General features: G+C 37.5%; 1 protein-coding gene across 18 annotated transcripts in view; it reads right to left on the reverse strand.

Annotated features, from left to right (window-relative positions):
• Window positions 1-17739, reverse strand: part of LOC308196010 (uncharacterized protein) — a 380840-nt gene that overhangs the window by 300180 nt on the left and 62921 nt on the right. The gene's annotated exons all lie outside the window — the stretch shown is intronic.

The following is a 17739-nucleotide window of genomic DNA, read 5'->3' on the forward strand; positions in this document are numbered from 1 at the left end:
GCCAAATCGAAAAAAAAAAAAATCAGAGAATAAAAGAAGAGATTTATATATAATATATATATATATTTTTTTTTCAGTTGGATGTCATGCTCTTCTCTCTACCCATTTCGGTGATGCTTGTATTTGTCATTAGTAAAGCCTGATGAGCTTTTTGAACCTTTGGAAAAAAAATAGAACAAAAAAATATAGATCTCAATATATGTTTTTGGGGGTTTTTTTATACAGTCACCAGCCTGGTGCTTAGTCCTGGTTCCCAATACATCTACATCATCATACCAGCTTCTAAGGAACAGGGTAACAACTTCCCATTGAGAATTAGTGGTTCCCCAGTCTAACTCAGCAAGCCTATGGTTTGAGATGGGCTTCTAATTTATTATTTTTCTTTTTTTTTTTGTATTATTTTTAAATAGATCATTTTTTGCCAGTACAAGTCCAGCTAGCGCTGGCTTTAGGCTCACAAGAATGCAGACCAAACATTTGATGTCCACACCTTCAATAGATTCTTCTGCTGGATTGCATTTTCCACCAATGAAAATCAAGAATCATCATAGAATGGCTCAGGTTGTAAGGGACCTAAAGGATCATCTAGTTCCAAGCCCCCTGCCATGGGCAGGGATGCCACCCACTAGATCAAGTTGCCCGGGGCCTCATCCAACCTGATAACACAAGCAAGCTAAATGAGACCATTATATCTAAGGATATAAAAAGGTTCTCCCTGTGTTTGTTTGCATATGTTTTGAAGTTGAATACAGCATACTCATATTCAGAAATTGATCCTGAGAGGTCTTTGCTTAGATAGCAGCTAGACAAGTACCGGTGGTGCCTGCACACACACAAAACAATTACGCTTTCTAAATAAACAGTGTACTAATCAGAACTTTCAATCAGAAATCACACAGAATGCTATAAATGTTTTCAACACTTGATTACTGAAAGACTAATACAAAAGAGCAAAATTAAACACAAAGGAAAGCTCCAGGTACTGAATAAAACCTAGCAAATAGTCTCAGTTTCAGGACAGTGCCAATACTCCCACATGCATTTTTTAAATGTAGCAGTTATCATTCAAAATATTTTTGCAGGTTCTGAAAAGCCTATCCATCACTTCAAAATCCTAATCTATTCTGAACCTAAAATACCAGTCTCTGAGAAAGAAACACTAGAAATCTGAATTCACAAATATATAATGAAAATAATGAAGACTGTCAAGCCTCACCTCCCTTTTCTGCAACACACTGCAGCTTATGGCAGAGAGAACTAGACAACTTCTCATACTTTGTCATGCCTATAAGCAAGCAGAGTTCAGCTGAACACGTTAAGGTACATTTCATTTTTTTTTCATATCTTTTCATGATTGCTCTAAGCAGGAAATCACCAGGAAAAGTTATTATTATTATAAAGAAGATGTGTTCTCACTCCAACCTATAATAAACAATATTGACCTGAATTTACTGCTTCAGAAATGTATTCTGGTGTACACAGTAGTTGTGAATACTTTGGCCTATATTAGGATTATACTGAAATTACAAGAATAAAGCAACTGAATTATATTAACCAGAGAGAAAAGTAGGTATATGTACACAAGACAGAAGACATATTACTGTGGAAATAACATTCAAACACGAAAGGTGTTCCTAACTTCAAGTCTCCCATTTGACAAGTGGCTGACACAACTGGGCAGGGAGGCAGCAAAAGTTCTTCAACACATACCACAGAAAATTCCTCTCAAAATTCAAACGTGCTCTAGAAAATGCCATCTCCAGGAAGCATTATTGCACATCTGATGGTTTCCTTTTTTCTTCAATTCGAACCATTCTGAAGGCTAAAAGGGCTTGAATTTGCAAACCCCGAGTCATGCCTCTGGCTTCACTGAAGCAATTAGGCAGGCTGTCAGCCTCAGCTATACAGTTCTACATACAGTTAATACTCAGCAGAGAAGCATAGATGTTGGATTAAAAAAAAAAAAAGTCACAAAAAAAAAAAAGAACAAACAAGAGCATCTTGACTCTCTTAGACAGGCATTAGAAAAGCAGCAGAAGTACAGACAGATTTCAAGTGAGCTTCCTTAGGCAGGGGCAGAAGCAAAAAAAATATTAGTGTGCAGCAGCCAGAGCAGGAGCAGACATAGCTGATCCAAATATACTTTGGGTAGCAAGGCAACAGTGCCACTGAGGAAAGAAAACTGGGATCTATATTCCACTGCATCTACTTTAACTCCATCCTCTATAAATACATCCACTCGTTTTCCACGGTCTCTGAGAAACAATGCTCTGGCTCTCACTGCGGATTAGACACAAAGCACAGAGACGCTCTGTGCACAAATCAGCACGGGTGGATGTCTGTGACATGAAAGGGGGGTTGAGTGTCCAAAGGCTTTTGTTTCCAGCTATATCAGCTTGTCTAATGAAATACATTACTCTCCCTACAAATTGATCTGTCTAAGTTCACACCCACAAGCACTGCCTGCAATCAGAAGGTCAAGCTAACCTACTGGCAGGTCTTTACAATTGTTTACTATTAGAGGATGAACTAGAATGGCAAAGGTACTACTGTAGGCATTATTACCAGTGCTTTGAGTCACCTGTTGAAATTTAAGCAACTTTCTGTAAATTTTATCAGAGCTTCTTCATCATTTTCAGTATATTATATTTTTATATGGAATGTAACAACAGCAGCAGCCTCTCATGAGTTATTGCTAAGGCAGGAGAGCTATGCGAAGACAATTTGTTCATGGCCTTTTGCAAGGACTATCTTAACTTCTTGTGTGTTGCCATTAAGGCATATTGAAGGGACAGGGAATGTTTTTTCTTTCCTAACTCCCACAATATTTCCATAAAAAAACAAGCTGATGAATATGTTCTTGGAGTCTATGAATTTATTTTTCCAGAAATAAATCAGTATGATTTTAAAGAAAAGCTTACCCTCTGTTCTTTCACTGAGCGTCTGTATTCTTCTGCACATACAAAGAAATGAGATGGAGTCAGCAATCTCTGCTGCCATCTTCTGCTGTTACTTTTTATGCAACCAGTTATCAAGAGACAGAAATATTAAAATTTGATTCTTTCTGAAAGCTAGTGTAAAAAATGAAGGGTTAAAAATTAAAAATCAGAAGTCTGTCACAATTTTCAGTACAAAAAGTCTTTTTGAATCACACTCTATCACCTTCACCGCACAGATTTATCCGTTATGGTATAGTCTCCTATCTAACTGAGAATCTGGTATCTTTCATGACAGTTTTACATTCTCCACAAAAGCTTCTTTCTCCCATTATTCCCTTCAGAGCCCTTTGTCACAGCATAAAGATCCATTCTGTAAGTACCTCAATTTATTTTAATGGGATACTAATCCACTTGGTCCAGGTTCTGAAAACCATATAGAATCTAAGGCACACTCACCCTCACCTTGTTTTAGTGATGGATTATTTCTCCCCTTCACGAGCAATTTCCTCTCAGATCATTATTATTCCTTCACCTTCTCAGTGTTTGGTCACAGGTCAAACACCATCAGAACGGTCTTTACTGAAATGCGTAGTTTGTTTGTCTTCCACTGCGCTAACCAGTCATTAATATGGAATAATTATCCTACCTTTACTCTTTCGCTTTAGTGACCTCCCACTGCTCCTTATCAGATCACCTCTTTCAAACATCAGTCTCACTTTTGGGCTCAAAAATGACTCAATACTCTGCTGTTGAAAATATTAAGTTTCTTTAAGTAAAAGTAAAGTTTTACTACTTTACCACATAAAGTAGTAAAATTAATGATGGCTTTCAATATCAGAAACATTGTCTTTTTCAAAAGCTGGCTGGAGTTACTGTTTCCCTACAGGTTAAATTAATAGGTATTTGCATTGTGTGCTTCAGTCCTTATCCCCTTCTTCATCACCATCCTTTGTAAATAATGATCTTCTGCTATTTATGATCATCAGCTTCTGGGTATACAAATCCAGAACATTTCTGCTGGCATATGACCATGAGCAATTTTTCTTCATTATATTGAATCTCATTTGTTTTCTGTTTCCTTCAAATCTCAGTCATTTATTGCACTACATCTTCTGTCTCTCCTAATGCAGTGAAATCATCCGCATATGCAAAATGGTTTTGTAACAACTGGTAAACTTCTCTAATAGCCACATCAAGAAATACTAGGAATAATAGAGTGTCCTGCCTTAATCCAATGTTAGGAAACATAATATCAGAAACATAACTGGGTCTTCCTAACTATTTTTTTAAATATTCCAAACACTTTTCATGTGATTTTTGATCCCAGATGATACATCATTACATGTTTTTTTAAGTCTGAAAGAATAAAAGGAGGAAAGAATTCATGTTTACAACATTCCTCTCTATTCAATGGAAGAAATATCTGAAACAAAAATATAACAAGAATAAAGAAACAATGCAGAATAAGCAAAAGACTTCACTCTTCAGTTACTTTTTCTTAATGTTACCATAACTATCTAAGTGCTATCCCTAGATATTTAGTTCTCTTCTTGATCTTATTCTCTCTATAGCTGTAGATGCTTACCATCAGCCCTGCAACCATCTTCCTATCAAGAAATACAAACTAAAATCTTTAAGTTTTCATTTTGTTCCTCATCAAGCATCCAGAACTGACTGACCCAGATTTTTTTTTTTCAGACCTATACATGAAATAAGTATTAAAATGTCCTCAGCCCAGCAAGGAGTTAGCATACAATTTATCATCGACGTCCTAGAAGACAAAACTTCATCATTGACATATGCAGAGCAGAGTTTCCATGTCAGATTTAAATGACTTTCTAAAATATATCCACTCTCTTCAAGTCTTGTACCACAATAACCTTTCTAAAAATGTCTTTTTTTTTTTTTTTTGTCTCTTTCTGTATCCATTCTTGCTTCCAGGCTACCTGATGTTTAATGTAGAATAATTTCTTATCAAAATTTGTCAGATGTCTGTTGTATTCTCTCCATCACTCTTAATCATTTTTTTTAACTTTCCTGCACAATTCTTTCTTGCAGAATCTGTATCTAAGAATACACATTTAAACAATGTCACCCACATACACTATAAAAACCTGTAAATACATCTTTAAAAATACAAACGCTAAGATTCTATAGTATTAGTAATCAAGCATAAAGCATCCCCAAAAGGATCTGCATAAAGAAACTCAAGTATATGAGAAGCCAAGCATGACCTTATTTAACTTAGTGTTATAAACCAAGAATCTCCTTCTCTCCTTCCCCTTGGATTCCCTGTTAAACACTTTCATCCCTTCACTGTATATTTCACAAAGTGTGGCTCTGGATGTTTTTGTGGCCTGGGTAAATAAAATAGATTTAAGGTCAGACCAGCTTTCTTTCTGTCCCCTCACAGCCACTGCAGCAAGAATTTACCCCTTCCACAACTCTTGGTGCCTGAAAATGCCTTCTATTTCCTAAAATCTTATGTTCGCCATCTTTCTGCTTCACAGGAGCATTCTTAGTTAAAATATCTTTGGAAAATATGTTAGCTATTTTTGGTTATTCTCTATTCTTTTCTTTTTTAACTGAACTCTATTATTTTATTTCTAATTATCAAGCCTTATCTACATAAGGACACATTCTTCAATAGGAATAGCCTGTCTCATTTTTTAAGCTGTAGCTGGACATAGTTTGAGAGACAGGCTGAAGTAACGCAAGAAAGCCTTCATTTGTCAGCAGGCAGGCAATCAGGCTTTGCAATGATTCTGCATAATTTTGTTGCAGTTTCTATAAAATAAAGTACCTTTCATTCTTTCAGATATATTCCTACACCTTAAGACAACAGACAGCCCTATGTCCAAAGCAGTATATTATGCAATGAGAAAGAAAGTAAATGAAAGAAAAATAAAACAACATATGTACGATTTCTGAGCATCTGTTCAACACCACAGTTTGTTTCATGTATGTAAAAGAAATAAATGTAGGAGTTGGAATTACAAAAGTATATGCAACCTTCAGTAATCAGGGGTTTCATGAACACAGTTCATAATGGATTCTCTGACTTAGATAATCAAATACATTGAAGGTCACTTGTGTTAGCACATCTTGCAGTCGTAGTGCCACATAACTGAGTACTCAGACCTCACTAGCAAGCTAGTCCTTACAATTGCAGTCTTGTGGAAACACTTTAGATTTTTGGTCTTGAACTACCTAGGCTAAAAAGGTATCCTTTATCTTTATTTCTACAGAACTTAACTGCTTGGACCTCTGCAGAAATGGGCACATCGGAATGATGATGCTTACAGCAAACTCATTTTAAAAAGCTGAAGAACGATCACAGGTTTCCATTGTATTCTCTTCCTAGTCCTCCTAAACTTTCAAAAATTTTAATAGAGAGACCGAAATCAGCTTTGGCACTCTTTCTATATGACTGTGCAAAAGTTAAATTGGCAGAAGTGATTCCTAGTTTCAGCCATCTCAATTTGAATTCTAAATTTTCAATTTTCTACAGCTCAGTTGTGAAAGAGTTGTACCCTTTCAGCTACTATTAACTTTCTGGTCATTTTGCCTTGACCAAACTCTGATCTCTAAGTAATTAAAAATCATCCTGCAATACATAAAAATGAAGCCTTAATAAGAATGAAATAGGGAGTACATTACAGGTCTATAATCATTGTTATTTAAGTCAGACTATTATCCAGTTCTTGACTGTCTGAAAAACAAATAAAAACATAATTTATGCAGAGCAAACAACTTGCACTTTATTATGAATGAGCTACACAACATGGATTTCCATGCTACTAGTTTTACTAGTTCACTTATTTCTTTCTGCTTTAGAGGGCAATAAACAACCATTGTTGTTTATCAATAGCAGAATACAAACACCATCCTTCAGCTGTACTTAACCTTAGGCTTCCTGCAAATACACATGCCAGGCTGTCAAACAACACTACTGGACTCGGCTGCACTCATTTGATTGAACACTGCAATATCTATGTATAAAGGCATGTCTAGGTGCAGCTTCTCTTTTCCTCCTATCACTGACACAAAATATTGCTGAACTGTGCATCAGCAGCCACAGTAGTCCCTTTCTCCAGAACCATGAAAAGAGTCACAGGATTTTTCCCTTTAATTCCTCTAAGCCACAAATCACTCCATTTTTCCCTGGTGATATTATGCTTTTGTGATGAACTCTAGATTGGATTCATGCATTTGCTCCAAATGGTAGATTAGAGAAATGTATGAATATTAATCTGCAGTATGTTTTGTAGACTATGTTTACAGTAATTCTGTGATTACTCTCTGGTAATTGTGTACTAATAATGCTAGTTGTTTATATACAACTTCAAAAATAAATAACAAGCAGCTTCATTAGCAATGGACTCTCGAGAGTGATTTCATAATGAAGATAAATTTCCTCTATTTAATATGGAGAGGTTGCATATATATTCAGATACAGACAGGTGTGACAGCACTAAGACAGTCAGGCAGATGCAGTCAAAAACTCGCAAGCATTTCTGACTGCATTCACATCCACCACCACTTGGGCATTTAACTGAGGCATGTAATTTAATTGATGCCTATCCGGTCCTGGTCCACAATCAACAGAGATCACTATAAGCCAGTTTAGGCTACCAGAGACTGGAGAGTGTCACTGAAACCAGAAAGCAGAGCTAAAATAAAGTACTTGGGATACAAGACAAGGCTCTAATGAAAGGTCTGAAACAGGGTTTATTATAGTTTTTAACACGTTTAAAAATCAGAAAGACACCAAAAGTTTCTCAGGATTGGCATGAATGCTGTTTCCTTCAGCAGAAAACAATGACAATGATAATTCTGGACACAACACACATCTTTCTGCACCATTGTGCAGTGGGAACTATCTGACCTGAAGTGACACATGGAATTGCATCTTGGAAACAGACTCATGAATGATCCCCACTGGAGTGTGGGGATACTATTACATGACCAAGCCCATCTTAGACTGACACATGCTCTCCTTCACCTACTATTTGCTTTCCACTTTTTCTTGGCTATACAGCACATTCTTTGCTTGTGCACCAATCTGATAGCTACTGAGCAGTTGCTCTGCTGTAAGCAATTAAATAGCTGTCAGGGGTGGCAATACATGGCGATGGATTAGGCAGTCCCTATCTGTTTGCAATTTTGGTCAGCGAAATTTGGAAAGAACTTCAGAATGTTTGGCTGAAAGTCCCTTCCCTAATGCCAGCAATTAATTATTAACAAATGTTCTGTTATCATTTTAATAAGCCTCTCAATGTGCTTATTGAGCTATAGAAAAACTTCCACTTCTCTTAAGAAGTTTGCTTCAAAATACAGTCCCCCTTTTTGTTTCCAGAACAAGCCTGTATCTATCCCCTGAGAGGACCTGATGTACATGGAAGCTGAGCATCACAGCATGTCAGATTTGTAAGAACAGTGGGAGAGGTCACAACACAAAAAGTTAGAGTACTCCAGCTCCTATTTTAGTATGGTCTTGAGAACTAGATCCAAACAAATAATCCATGCAATCCTCACCTAATCTGCATGGAAAATTCTCTGCTATTGAGCAACTCCACCTTTTCAGTGGCAAGGGGGCCTCAGAGTACATTCCACAACATGAGGCCTCAGCTGTCACAGACCAGGCACCCTCAGACATGTCTTACCTGAACAGTTCTGTCCACCTGCAAGCAGCAACCCCCATGCACACCAGCAGCGGTCAAAATCACATACAGCCCATGGCTGGGTGTTAAACTCACCTCTGTCTGGGGAGTTTGTTCCTTGGGAGAGCACACATCTTCCGCTTCTGTTTGCAGGCCAGCCACGGCGCTCCAGCCCAGCAACCTGTATGTTGCCACAGCTGTTCCCAAGCACCCGACTGTACTCTGCTGAGGGATCCTGGGATCTCAGCAAAGACAGGGCCTTAGCAAAGAGAGGGATCTTAGCAAAGAGAGAGCCTCTCTTAGCAAAGAGAGGCCTTGAGATGTTTCTGGCCATCCCACTCCACAATAGCCCATTAAAGCCTTCAGGAGGTTTTTGTATTTCCATTCCAGGAGTATTTCCATGATACTTTTCGCTCCCCTCTTCTGTATCAATTATTTGGGGATTAACTCCATTGGACCCTAGGACTTCTTGGCTGAAGATATTGACCATCTTTAAAAGTACACAAGAAATAGTCTTTAAGGAGGTTCAGACCTGACAGTAAAAGGTATGTCTGTGAACAGACATTATGCAAAATGCACTGAGCTGTTACCACCCTTGCAATTTCATTCTCAACCTTTCCAACTGCTCTTGAGGCCTACACCTGTATATAGTCACAATCTTCATAAGACTTAGCTTCCATAAAAACTTCTGCATCTCCTTATGTCTTTACAGTCCTTTACAGATGAGTCTCAGTTCAGTATCATTCAAATATGTTATATATATATATATAAAACTCTTCTACTATCATTCTGGGGTACCATAGCTCATACCTCCTGAGCTTTAATGTTCACTTTACTGGATACTCTTACTGCAGGACACTGCATGGTTATTCAGTGAGTGAAATATGCTCTGTGGCGTTTAGATGGCTTTTACCACTGTAGTCTTCCAGATAAGATGTTTGACCTCTTATTCCTTCCCTATCCACCAGCTGGAAAACTGACTTCAAACTCAAATAGACACTAAAATAGAAAAATAAGATGTGGTTCCCCATTCACATATAAATCAGCTAGGTACCTAGAACTTGGCCAGTTACTTGGTAAAACAACTGTGGAGCTACAGAAACCACTGCATATTAAAAATGCATTAAAGGCCAAAGATCAAGATTAAAAGGAGAAAAGAAGATATACACTAGCATATCATCTCTTCTACTCAGAGACGTATAGTTTCAGGGTGTAATGTCTAGACTAAAAAGTCTATTTCATTGTTATTTTAAATCCCATTTGGTTTTACACAGCAACTCTATTAATGTCATTAATCTTATGAGCTAACAAATCAACAATTAATGTAATAATTTGTCTTGGGCTGTTTTATGATATAAACAACATGAAAGAAAAGGGTTGAGCTTGGAGTGAGGACAGAGAGAAGTGTGAACTAGGCTACATATAATGTGCCATTGCTTTTGTCAATAGCATGCTTTCTAACCAAGTAATTTTCCTGCCTCAAAAATTCCGGGAATCATCTAGTCCTGTGAAACAGATGTATTGCAAAAAATAATTATAATAATAATAATCCTCTTAAGTAGCTTAGCTTTGAAATTCTCAACTGAGAGTGTTAAGTGCTGATCTTCATTCCTGATAATAGCAAAGAAGAGGATCGAGTGTATCTTTAACAGATAGATGCCCGGGTGGTTATGATTATTAAAATATAATGAATAATAATAATAAACCAGACTCTTATTATGGATGTTAGGGGATCCACAGAGGGCATACACCCTATGCTAGTTCTTCTTTCCATACATGTGCTCTTTCCAGGACTTCTGTACATGTGCACTCTTTTTTACTATGTACAGAGACTGCAGACAAGTAGACCTGGACTAGCAGCCAGCAAATGATTTGTAATTTGGTATTTCTTCTATGACTTTCAACTACTTTATATCCAAAAGTGAAGAGACCAATGTTTCAAATGTATTTCTTATGCAGAGCCGTATCAGCAAAGGACTCTTGACTTCCAGTCTGCATTTGAATCAGATTAAGTAGTACAACTGAACACACAAGTTTCACTATAACCTGTACCTCAGTTTATATAGATGGCAGATGTATATAGTTATCCACATTTAACTACTCTAACTTGATTACCAATATTATTTCTTTCTAGTTGATGTTGAAGAGCTACATATACTGTCTAGTAAAGAAGTAGAAATCAAATCATATTGCTTATGTATCATACCTCAAATTCTATATCTCAGGACTCATGATTAAAATTTTGCTTGTGCTGGATCACTCACCTCAGCATCTATCTTCCTCAAATATTTGCATTCAAATTTTCTCAGAAGGAAACACAAGATTGTAAATTTACAATGCATTGCATTTTTTTTCCATTGTTCTCCAAGTCATAGTCAAACTTCCGACGGGGGGGAAAAAATAGTAAGAAGTCACAAGCAAGTCACATTTCAAGGAAAATAATGAAAACTGGTCAAATGTCTTCACTGAAGAGACACAGAATTGCAAAGTTGGGATTGTTTACCTTAGCTGAGAGGATTCTAAAAGGACGTGATAAAATATATGACTAAGAAAGGGGAAATCAACACCTTCTGTGATCTTTGTCTCAGCCTTAATGAAAAAGAAGACAATCAATAACTGGAGAATTTCAAAGGAAATCTTTTCTTCCATCCTGTATACTTTAAGTGCAGGCACTTTTACCAATAGAACAGTATTAGAATTTGATATGATTTAATAAGGAGATTGGGCATTTATAAAGATAATAAAAATTTCCACAGGCACAAGAATAAATATTTCTAAACATTTTTGAGAAAAACTAAACACACTCAGTCTTTGAGGGTTAGGTCTATAATATCCTTACGGCATTTAGGATCTTAAATCCCATGAAATAAATAGTATTGGTAAAAGAACAGCTTATGTTTAGAAATTGAAGAACACTGAAGTAAGGTAAACACTTTTACAGTAAGGGTCCTAATCATTGCAACAACCCTGTTAAGGCTACAGGGGACTCTCCACTGATACAAAACTTCAAATCAGTATTTTATTGTTGCTGATTTCCTCCTGAAAATATATATTCCGGTCTAGAGGCAGCTACTGGTCTTGAAGTAAGAATTAATTCTTGGAAATCCTCTGTATTACACCAGAGGTTAGGCTAGAGAATCACAGTAGTCCCTTCTCTCTTTAAAAATCTAAAAGTATGTAAGATTTGATTTCAAAAAATGACTTCTCCATTTTGGTGAGTATATCATACAAAGTGAAATATACATGTAGAAAATGGACTGACTGAAGCCTATACAGGGCAAGACACCTCAGTCCTGACACTCCAGTTTCCATTTGACCTTTGGTGCAACTCCTCCATTTTCAGTTGGACCTTTGGTGCAACTGCAGATAAATCCTTCAACCTCTCTGTATTCTTAGTTTACACAACCATAAAGTATAAACAATATGTTCCCACGGCATAGACTGTTGAGCTGCTTAATTACTAAATATTTGTAAATGGAATCTAAATCCTTGGATTAAAGAGGAAAAAGATATGCAAATCATTATTGAATGCAGGTGTTCACAGCTCTATGGTAGCAGAGTGTTATCCTCCCTTGTGCATTATTACATCTTAGAAATAAACGTCAACTGTAATTTTAAAAGTACTAAGAACAAGCATAATAGGCTGCTCCCAGGTAATTTATCCTTCTCAGACCCAGCTGACAGGGATGAATTTTCAGTACATTCATGAATCACCTTAATGTAGCCACTCAGGAGATGTGTAATAAGATTTGTATATTTGTAACTTTGCAGGGCTGCAAGATTTGTGATTCACTTTTGAAATATCAGCTGTTTGTTTTCATGTTTATTCCAAAGACTCTGGCAACCATTTTTACAATAGATCACATAGATCTGTATGTGTAATACCTCCTTGCCTAACAAGGAATTTGTTTGATCAGGATTCAAGCAAAAGGCCTCTGTGGCATAGCAATGCCTTTTATTATCCAGAAAAGGTCCTGGATATCCGTGTAGGCTAACAAGGACCTCTGCTGAAAGTGCAGCTCTTGCTTGGTCTAGGACTCACTAGTGCCATGTCTGTATTCACCTGTGGGCCTCTCCAGCATATCTGAAGCTGACAGCCACAGTGCTAACATCCTTGGGAAGGAGGGTCTCTCCAGCCTGTGCTCTCTAATCCATTGAAGAAGTGTCTTAACATTATCTTTCAAGCACTTTACAACCGTTAGCCAATTAGTCAATAGCTAATCAGTAGTATTAATTATATTTCCAAAAGTGCTTGCAGAACATATCAATCTTGTTTCTATTAATGTTGCATTCAGTGACAGTAACTGAACCATAAGGAAAAAATCACCACCATGGTTGTTTTTATTCTGGGATTTGAATTAATTTATTTTACTCTTTTTTCACTTCCTTTTTTTGTCCTGATTTTGACAGCAAAATCCCTTATTATGTCCTTACTGGAAGTGATGTGTGCAAAGTGGATAAAAGAACTGTCAAAATTGTAAACCTGAACTACAAGGTTTTCATCTTTTTCCCTAACCAATGAGAGACAGATGATTTATCTCTGAAGTACAGAAACAGAAAACAGGGAGGAACGAATGTCACCAAATGCCCACCTCCTTCAGTAACATAAAATGGATTGCATAGAATACACCCATTTTAACCTAATGAATGAACCTTGCTAAATGCACCAGAGAAAGTCAAAATGCCAGCATGCTCTTTGTTTGTCTTAGTTTCTACATCCTGACTGATAATTTTGTAGAGTGATACTTGCCCTTTTAGAGAAGAAATCGCTAGATATCCAGTTCAGTAAATATTTCTGCTGTATGCTATTATTTGCCTGTAGGACTCAAAGCTATGCACAAATTCCAAGGACCCTGCCAATATTTCCAGTGGATCTAAAACAAGTTCTGTTTCTGCTCTCACTGAGGGAGTGGAGAACAAATCCATACTAACTTGAGATATTGAAAAGATTTTGTTTAAAAAAGAAAGGGGGGGGGGGAATAATAAGCATTAGCTCCAGGAATCAGCCCACCAAAGGGTGTAAACACTCTGAAATTATACCAGAAACAGATGAGGAACAACTGTTTGCATTCCATGTTGAGATCTTCTGGGTAATGGAAAAGAAACAGCTTCCCTGTGCGGCCTCGAAGGCTGATGGTGAGAACATTTCTGCATATTAGTGCTATCAACAAGCTGTGCTATTTCTTTTCTTGAGGTCTTCTTCCACCCTGGTTTTTGTTTTGCTGTACTCACTTATTATTTGAAATAGACCTTTCTATCAATGCCAGCAGCACATGCTGTGACTCCAAGTTTGTCTTTAAGGTGTACCTCTCAAAGTTCATTTCAGATTTGGGATGTGAATCCCTTGTAATGCCTCTATGACAGTTTCTTCAGCATAGAGATAAGTAAGTGGTAGAAACACACTTTCTTCACTGGGGGGGGGGGGGGGGGGGAACACCTCACAGCTGATTCTACTTCATATTTGCTCATTGCTAGCACCCTACCTACATATCAGAGCACATCAAACAGCCTGTTCTCCACTCCATGACTCACTTGAACTATGGAGCTGGAGAAAGGTTCCAGCACAGCACTGAAGCTCGCTGCTGAGAAACATATGAAGAAAAGTGTCTCCTAAGTGGCCCGCCTGCCAGAAGCCCTGTTGAAAGCAACCTTTCCCACCTGTGGCCTCGACATATGGCTGTTATCCTATCATGGGGTGCCAGAGCCCTGACACGCAAGTGAAACGTTCCACTCCATGGCGCTGTGTACCTAGCATTCACGCAGCACTAATATAAAGGATATATACAATGTATTTCCTACCCATAGCTGGAGATACATTACTTCTAACTTCTCTCTCCTGTAACCCAAGAATAGTCAGAAGCATAGTCAAGGAAACTAAAAGCTGAAAAACTCAAGGTTGACAAAGCAGTTTTCCCCCCTTCAGAAACACTGTTACAGGCAGGAACACGTGCAGTTCACCACTGATTATTTGTTGCTCTATATTCAACTATGTCTTAAAAGTTTCAGCCTGTTCTTGACACATGTCCAAGAGCAGCTGGGCTCTCAATACACCGGGTGAGTTCTGTTATGTGGAAGGTGATCAAAATTTCGACTCATTCCAAACTGTCCATTTCCAAGATTCTCCTAGATCCTTACCATAGGGAAGCAATACAGTTTGATTCATATACCATTCATATTACTTGCCTCCAGGCTGTGAAGGCATGGAGCAGGCAGAGTAACAATAAAACATTATGGCACCAAATGCCGTATCAGCAAATATGTACAACACAATCTATCCCATGTTGGTAGTATCATTTTTCCCCTTTTCCTTTTAAATTCCCAAGTCAATTGTCTTTGGGAATATTACACAAAACTCCATATTAGAATGGCTAAATTCCTTCTACTATCTGAGCACATTAATTTGAAGCTGAACTTAGATGTATTTCTTCTGTGCTGCAATCTGCAGTATAGGCGTGGTATAGAGCTGACTATAATAAGCAGTCAAAGCAAAAATGTCCTCCCCCCTTTTCACTCCATGCTTTTGTCAGCTAAATTCTAATTAGCAGAGGACAGATAACACTAGACACACTCCACAAATATGCAGACACAGCTCCATAAGTAGTCTGCTGTACTCATAATATTATTAATAATGAAGATATTCCCCACTGTTACCATGGGACCACATATCTGATAAAGCTAAACTGAATTACTGCATGTACTGGATATTCACGCTGAGTAAACAAAAGAAAGAAGAGATGGTAAAGATTTCAACCCAAACAATGACAGGAACTCACATTTGTAAAGATTGGAATAATAAAGTCATATTTGCTCTGGGGACAAATCAATCTGGCAAGAACAAAGACAGTGAAGCCTTGTAGTAAGGATGGCAGGCAAGAATGGAAGAATTTAAAAGTACAGGATATTTTCCTCCAGACACTTGCAATCATTATGAGAAAGATATTTTTCTTGCACTTTCTCATACAGTAATTTTTTTTAAAGAAGTTCTAGTTCAGGTATTAGAAAATCATAGAGTATGTGGGGAAAGTCCAACAATTACATAGATTTTTAATGTATTGTAATGTCTAATATGACTTCTAAAGCTCAGACAATCCTGATAGTGCTTTAAGAATCGCTTGCAGACTTAGCAAATGAGCAAAAGTTCTACATATTGTTTACAGTAAGTCTGGTGAACAGTACCTTTTGTTACCCATTGTAATGAACTCACTGAACTACTGAAACTTCTTAATTCAATCAAAATATCCCAAGAGGACACAATGGTTTGGAAATTATGTTTGGCACTAGGCAGCACTCTTCCCTTTAAATCCCACCTATTCACAACAGCAGAGGGAAATCCAGCTGCTCTCTCAATTAACATGCATGTTGTATCCAGCTGTTCTGGAAAATCCATAGCCAGCACTTGAAAACATTAGATTTTAAGTTATTATATACACACATCATTAACTTTTAATAGTAGAGTAAATGAAGTATTTTCATTATGTCTGCCAGTCTATGACATTTATTTGAACCAGCCATGAGTTTTGTCCTCTTTTAACATATCTGTTTCTCTATAAGCACAGATATAATTTTCTGATCATTGAAACAGGATCCTAAACTTCTGAAAGGCTGACAACAGAAAATAGTCCTAACTATCTCAATTAAAAGCCACTGGATAATTGATTATTTGATGATACCCCTTTGCTCAGGCATTTTTGGAACAATTAATTAAAATGTCTAACTAAATCAGGCTCATCAACTCACCATTATCCAATGGAAATCTGTGGTATTTACCAAATGAATAGCCTGAATTGCATTCTTGTAAGTAAATAGCTGAGTTTATACAGAGTGACAGTAAGCTATCTTGTGGATGCTGCAGCACAGATGGGCTTTTCTACAGCATTACAAGTGCAACCGATGTGGTTTTGGAATGTTTTTTTGCATCTTGTAAGCAGCAGAAGAACATTTTCTGTTTTAATTCTACCTTCTGCAAAATCTAGTAGGCAGTGGCGTACATGCAAAATCCAACAGATAAACTAAGCCCATATTAAAGATAACATCGCTTAAAGATAAATCAGCATGTGAACCTCAGTCTGACTCCTTTCCAATTTGTTGGTTCTTTGAACCAGCTCCTGTGGTTTCAGCTACAGCCAAGCCAAACCAAAACCAGACAGGGACTGTTTCCAGACTCTGACCCAGATGTATCCGATAGTGCTTTGAACAAAACCTGAAACCTGATCCCCCCAAAATCTGAACTCTGAGACTGTGACTGAAAATTCAACAGAGAAACTGCTTGAACAACCTCAGATAACTGATACCACCAGCTTCCCAGCCATTTGTTTTTGGCCCTCTGCCACCTTCCTCCTTCCACAAGTCAGCCCACCGCACAGCAGCTAATACAAACACTTCTGCCAAACTAGCACTGTGAGCTGTTCCAAGGGCAAGAATGAATGGACAGAGGAAGGCAGTGACTCCTTGTGCTTCCAGTTGATTGTGAAGTTTCCCCTTTAGCATAGTTCTAGTTCCCATCCAGATCCTCATGAAGACTTTAATATATGCAGGCAGTACTGCAAAGAATTGCCTCACTGAAGACTCTCTGATTTCTGCCAGAATGATAACAGCAACTCAGAACTTCTAAATAATAAGATAGTTCATAGCCAGTGTCAGTACAAATATGTAAGATGTAAAAGGTCCTTTAGCTACCAGCAAAAGAACATGAGACACATGAGAAATGTAGTACAACACTACTTCATTGCTAGAGGAATGCAATGTAGACAGCAGTGTTGTTTTGTCTGCAGCCTGTAAAAGAACTGAGAAGTATCTCATATTTAGTCTTCACTCTCTTTTTTATCCTCAAGCACTGGTAAAACTGGAATGAACTGGAAATGAAAATGCTTGGTAATTCATCATAATTGAATTACCAATATATCAACCCCTAAAACTTAACAACAAGCCAAAAGGTTGGTGTAGCTTTGGGCAAATAATTGAAATAATGTTTTATGCTCCATTTCCATGCTGGAAACCTCCTTACAATGCACAAAGATCAATATTCAACATGATGGATGGTTTTGAAAGCTTCAAAAGCTAGCTGGCTGACTTCTAGCTCATGAGATATGAGAAATGTGTCAACCATTGCACGACTGTGCCATTAGTTTTGCAAACTC

This window comes from Anser brachyrhynchus (assembly GCF_964034855.1).
Source record: "Anser brachyrhynchus genome assembly, chromosome: 5".
Classification (NCBI taxonomy): Eukaryota; Metazoa; Chordata; class Aves; order Anseriformes; family Anatidae; genus Anser; species Anser brachyrhynchus.